The following is a 6,556-nucleotide window of genomic DNA, read 5'->3' on the forward strand; positions in this document are numbered from 1 at the left end:
TAATATATTGAGTTCCTGCAAATGGATAAAAATAAATATGCAAAGAACTGATACCTTGCTCTGTGGGAAGATGAAATGAGTTCATTTGGCATGCCAAATCTCAGGTGATTTTTAGAGAGAAGCCAGGAAATAACTAAAGAAAAGTTGAGCCAGGCGGTGGTGGCGCACGCCTTTAATCCCAGCACTCGGGAGGCAGAGGCAGGCAGATCCCTGTGAGTTCGAGGCCAACCTGGTCTACAAAAGCTAGTTCCAGGACAGGAACCAAAAGCTACAGAGAAACCCTGTCTCGAAAACAAATAAAAAAAAAGTTGGTGTTAGAAAACACTAGTCTATGCACTGCCGAGTCAGGGACTGAATAACTTCTAAGTCAGTAGGAGTGAAGTAGGATTGCTGTGAGTTGAAGTTCAGCCCAAATTACAGAATGGGGCTCTATCTCAATAAGAAAAGTAGGGGTGTGTGATGGTTTGGATGAGACGTCCTCCATAGTCTCTGACATTTGATTCCTTGGTCCCCAATTGATGGCACTATTTGGGAAGGCTTAGGACATGGCCTTGCTGAAGGAAGTACATCACTAAGAGCAGCTTTGAGGTTTCAAAAGCCAGGGACCGTTCCCAACTGGGTTTCTCTTAGCTTGCTGCTTGTGGTTCTGAGATATGAGCTCTCAGCTGTTCCTGCCACCTTCCCCTGTTGTCATGGTGATGGACTCTTATGCCTCTGGAGCCCTAATCCCAAAGGACACCAGTTCTTCCTTCTGAGTTGCCTTGCTCATGGTATTTTGCCACAGCATTAGAGAAGTAGCTAAAACATGATAGGAAGCTCACATCTGGGCACAGCTGGCACTGCTTTGAGAGAAACAGCAATAGACACAAAGCAGAGGGCGCTGTCCAAGAAGCTGGGGAGTCACTCCACAGACCAGCAGCCCACATTTACAGGCTTACCTTCTCCCATGTAGTGACTGAGTCACAAAGCTTGCTAAGAAAGGGGTAAATGACCTTCAACGTATGCAAAGTATTTCTAATCAAGGCAACTTTTGCTCAGCAGCAACGGTACCCTTGGGCTCTGTTGCCTTGGTGAAGCAGGCCTCCACAAAGACCAAGTTTTCAGCTCTTTGGATTTTCCCCAGACACAAGGAAAGGACTCAGTGTCAGGGCATTAGCTTAATAATGTAGATTAAACACGAACCTAGGTCTGTGTGGTCTTCTTCTCATCCACTTTCCTTAGCTGGCATTGGCTCCCTTTTTCTCAGCTCTTCCATCCTGCTCCTCCCCATAGCCCACTGTCACTAAAACATCACTGAGAAAACCTGAAAAGAAAAGGAGTTCATTTTCAGGTGGACGTTTTCAAGATGGCCCTGTCTTATTCTCTAGAGAGAGTGAACACGTGGCGTTCCAAACCTGTGAGTCTTGGCTTTTTCACTAGTGACCTAACTTCCAGAACCTACCCCCGTTCAGCGGTCAGTAATGGCCATGACTGCCAGCCCAGCGTGGGGAGGCATAGGTACAGGAGACTTGATATCATGTGTGAGACCTACAGATATTTAAAAAGAGCAGCATAGGAATCATTAGGCAGGAGAGCATCAATGTGTAAAGGCAGAAGCTTAGCATTATGAGATTAAATAAAAGTCCTCTTTGCCCCTTGATAGCCCTCAACAGCACATTGGCCTCAGAATGCATTCTCTAGGATCCTACTTTCAGATTTATAGTTGTTTATCCTGGCACTGAGTGCTCATATTAATAGGTGAAGATACGCATGAACCTTATCCTTTATTTTCCTTAAGTTTTATGATCATTAAGTAGAGGGGTAATAACTCACAGCCTTGCTGTAGGGATTAAATGTAAAATATATAAATCACTTAAGTGGCACATGGCTCCTCATGCCTGCCCTTGCTTTTCATTTTAGCACTTTCTGGGCACCTGGTTAAAGTCAGGTCTTTCTCCTGTCATTTTCTGACCAGAGGCTCTGGAGAAAGACTTGACAATTCATGCCGGGCGGTGGTGGCGCACGCCTTTAATCCCAGCACTTGGGAGGCAGAGGCAGGTGGATCTCTGTGAGTTCGAGACCAGCCTGGTCTACAGAGCTAGTTCCAGGACAGGCTCCAAAGCCACAGAGAAACCCTGTCTCGAAAAACAAAACAAAAAAAAGAAAAAAAAAAGACTTCACAACCCTTTTTGAAAAAATCTTTCTCTCTTCCCCTTTAGCGTCTCATCACTGTCCCAAGCTTGGACAGTGAATAAATACTTGCTCATTTGACAAGTGTGGATGGTGTGGGAAGTCCTTCTGTCTATGTGCTTTTATTGGTTAATGAATACAGAAGCTGTTTTGGCCAATGGCTTAGCAGAATAGAGCAAGGTGGGGAAAGCTAAACTGAATGCTGGGAGAAAGAAGGTGGAGTCAGTGAGACACCATGTAGCCGTCACAGGGGAAAGATACAAGCTGCCATCTGGAACATTGCTGGTAGACCAGGAGCCTTGTGGTAAAATATAAAATAATAGAAATGTGTTAATTTAATATGTAAGAGCTTGCTAGGAATATGCTATAGTGATTGGCCAAGCAGTGATTTAATTAATACGGTCTCTGTGTGGTTATTTTGGGAGTCTGGACGGCCAGGAAATGAACAAGCAGCCTCCTACAACATGTGGGGATGTGTTCAAGGAGTCTAGCAAGCTTGTCATCTGCCCAAGATCTCAGATTTGACCAGTGGTAGAGCTAGATTCTAAGGGACCCGATAGGCCGTGTTTCTCCCCACTGTGCTTTCAGAACTGAAGGAAGGCGTACTTTCTGGAACAAACATGCTGAGGCCGTGCCTGGTTCCTGCTCAGGCCATCTATCCATTTTGCTGTCCGTATTTAAAAACTGGCCATCCAGGATGAGCGAGCAGACGACAGATAACACCTGACAACGCAGCCTCCGTCCAAGCCGACTTCAATCAGTTCTCTGAAGTCAGTGCTGATTGCTTGTTTGTCAGGAATGTGGATTTTCAAGCCAAGTGTGGTAGGTAACTCACACCTATCATCTCAGCCCTGGGGACGCTGAGGCAGGATAGCAAGCTGAGGCCAGGCTGGTCATCTAGTAAGTCTATGCCTGCCTGGGCTATATAATGAGCCCCTGCCTCTAAAAGAAAATATTTTTAAGATTTTTTAAAAAAAAAAATAGGATGTACTCTTTGTATTTTTTTTTTGTATTTTTATTTTTTTTTATATGACAATTTCTTTACTTGTGAAGACACATAAATACACCAAATCCCACAGAGCAGGCTCTTGGGCCTTACCAGTCAGTGGTTTGGGTTAGGATGAATGAAGATGTCCACATGGTACCTGTAAGCTGGCAATTGCAAGGCTGGTAGTCGCTTTAAACAAGCTGCAAATAACAATTTATTCCTTTTTCGTAGACAAAGCACCTGACTTTAAAAGAAAATATGAAGGGAAATTTTTACTTAATCTTTCTTCCTTCAAGATTTGTGTAGGCTTTTATATTAGATCTAAGAAAGAAAATTGGTTCATGTTGCTGAGCTAACAGACAGCAAAATAGACTAGATATACTCATTAAATTGCTAAGAACAGAAAGATGAGATATTTGGATAAGACCAAGTCTGTGCAAAAAAAAAAAAAAAGTAGATTTGCTACTTAACAAAGGTGAAGGGACCCTCTGTAATGTACAGAAATAATCCCCATGACTTTCATAAGGACACACAAAGACGGGCCTGGTGGCTAGGTCTGTTACCCAGCTACTGAAGAGGCTAAGGCAGGAAAACCATAGCAACGAGGCTTGCTTACGCTACAGAAAGAGTTCAAAGCCAAACTCGCCATCTTAGCCGTAGACCCTACGTCAAGATAAAAGAGTAAAAAGAGTTCTTGGGGGGTACCTCAGAATAGCCTAGCATGAGTGAGCCCCTGGGTTCGTTCTCTCTCTCTCTCTCTCTCTCTCTCTCTCTCTCTCTCTCTCTCTCACACACACACACACACACACACTAGATTGTGAGTGTTGGGTGGAGCCTGTGCCCATACATTATTCTGGTGGTTCTCATGTGTCTAATATGGGGAAGGGTGTTCCATGGGGATTTCTACATTCAGAAATTAGGAGGAAGACATCGGTCAGTTACCTTCCCTTCTTATCTAGCTGTATTTAGCTAACTAATAAATGCATTTCCTTTATTACACTGCTGAAAACCTTAGTGGAATGTTGACGTTTAAAAGAGGAGGAGTGCCGGGCGGTGGTGGCACACACCTTTAATCCCAGCACTTGGGAGGCAGAGACAGGCAGATCTCTGTGAGTTCGAGACCAGCCTGGTCTACAAGAGCTAGTTCCAGGACAGGTTCCAAAGCCACAGAGAAACCCTGTCTCGAAAAACAAACAAACAAAATAATAATAATAATAAAATAAAAGAGAAGGAGTGAACCTTGTTGTCTTATTTAAGCCTCCTGCCATTATGCATATTGTTAGCTGTGGGCTTCTGCTAAGGAACCCTCTATCACAGGTAAGTCAATCCCTTTAAAAGAAGCAGGAATTAAATGTTGCCTTAGAGGAGACACAGCTCTACTGAAACCTTGACTCTGACTCTTAGGACTAAAGCAGGATAATCTGTAGAAACTAAGGAGTCTTCATTTTACTTTAGTATTTGCTGAATTGTTGTCAAGTAGATCCCAGTTTCCCAGTTCAACTGCTCTTCTCCCCTAACCCTCTCTTCCTCCCTCCATTGGGCTGTTTTATTTGTTTGTTTGTTTGGTTGGTCTTTGAGCTAAAGTCTTGAACCCAGACTGACTTCAGATTCCCTGCAGCCATCCTGCCTCTACCTCCCAAGTTAGAGACGCTCCACTTTGGCCAGGTGGCCGTGGTACACGCCTTTAATCCCAGCACTCAGGAGGCAGAGGCAGGCGGATCTCTGTGAATTCAAGGACAGCCTGGTCTAGGGAGTGAGTTTCCAGAATAGGCTCTGAAGCTACAGAGAAACCCTGTCTCAAAAACCAAAAAAAAAAAATTAGAAAAGAAAAGCTCCACTTTCCCTAAGCTTTTCTTCTTCCACTCACGCCCTTTACTTCTAGAGACTTCCTTAAATTCTAACTCCACCTTTTTAGCCAGAAAACTCCAATGTGGTGCCTGGAGCCCGGTTCTACCGCACAGCTGTAGACACAATATCGGAATGTTGGAATGTTGTTTAACCACGTCTGATAAGGCCTTCCTTTCAAATAAATGACTTAATCCCTTCTTAAATCCAGTTTCTTTCTCTTTTTTTTTACCTTTTATTTATTTTGTGTGGACACGGGGTGGGGTTTTATTTTGTGTGGACAGAGGGTAGGGCTTACTGTTGCTGCAGTGTGCTCTCGGAGGTCAGAGGGATTTGGTATCTACACAGTTAACCTAAACTGATATTTTAAACCCTGCACAGGCTTGAGTCCTAGGCATTTTTATTCCTGGGGCAAGGTTGCACAGAAAGATCAGGATTAGGGGAGGGGAGATGCAGCTGTTGTCAGGAAGACCCAAAGGCTGCTGGCGTGAGAGGAGCCTTGCTTGGCTCCCTTTGAATACCATAAGTATAAAATTAACTCTTAAAACATATTCACAGAGCTGGGCAGTGGTGGCGCACGCCTTTAATCCCAGCACTCGGGAGGCAGAGGCAGGCGGATCTCTATGAGTTTGAGGCCAGCCTGGTCTACAAGAGCTAGTTCCAGGACAGGTTCCAAAAGCTACAGAGAAACCCTGTCTCGAAAATCAAAAAAAAAAAAAAAAAAACAAAAAAACAAAAAACATTCACAGAAAACACAAAAACCAAAAATGAGTCGGTTTTTTAAAAGATATCTTGATTCCTGCCAACGAATCAGGTATGCTGACTCCAGGGAGTCCTGCTCCTAAAGATCCAATCCCCCAGCTCTGTAGCAGAGCACCAGCTGTGCTCTCTTTCCTCTCTGACCCCATAACCAATGAATCACAAAGACCTTCTCCTCCACCTTCCTTCCCCCAACTCATCCCATTATCCCAGCCTCCAACTCTAGTAGGCATTCCCTGGGAACACTCCAGCTGAGCTGACGAGGAAAACAGGTAATCTTTATATGTGTGTGTGCGTGTGTGTGTGTATGTATATATATATATATATTTTTTTTTTTTCTTCTTTTTTGTTGATTTTTTTTTTGGATTTTCGAGACAGGGTTTCTCTGTGGCTTTGGAGCCTGTCCTGGAACTAGCTCCGTAGACCAGGCTGGTCTCGAATTCACAGAGATCCGCCCGCCTCTCCCTCCCGAGTGCTGGGATTAAAGGCGTGCGCCACCACCGCCGGGCTGTTGATTTTTATTGAGCTCTACATTTTTCTCTGCTCCCCTCCCTGCCTCTCCCTTCCCCTTTAACCCTCACCCAAGGTCCCCATGCTCCCATTTTATTCAGGAAATCTTATCTTTTTCTACTTCCCATGTAGATTAGATCTATGAATATCTCTCAGTGTCCTCATTTTTGTCTAAGTTCTCTGGGATTGTGATTTGTGGACTGGTTTTCTTTGCTTTATGATTAAAAACCACTTATGAGTGAGTACATGTGATAATTGTCTTTCTGTGTCTGGGTTACCTAACTC

Source organism: Microtus pennsylvanicus, chromosome 16, assembly GCF_037038515.1.
Source record: "Microtus pennsylvanicus isolate mMicPen1 chromosome 16, mMicPen1.hap1, whole genome shotgun sequence".
Lineage (NCBI taxonomy): Eukaryota > Metazoa > Chordata > Mammalia > Rodentia > Cricetidae > Microtus > Microtus pennsylvanicus.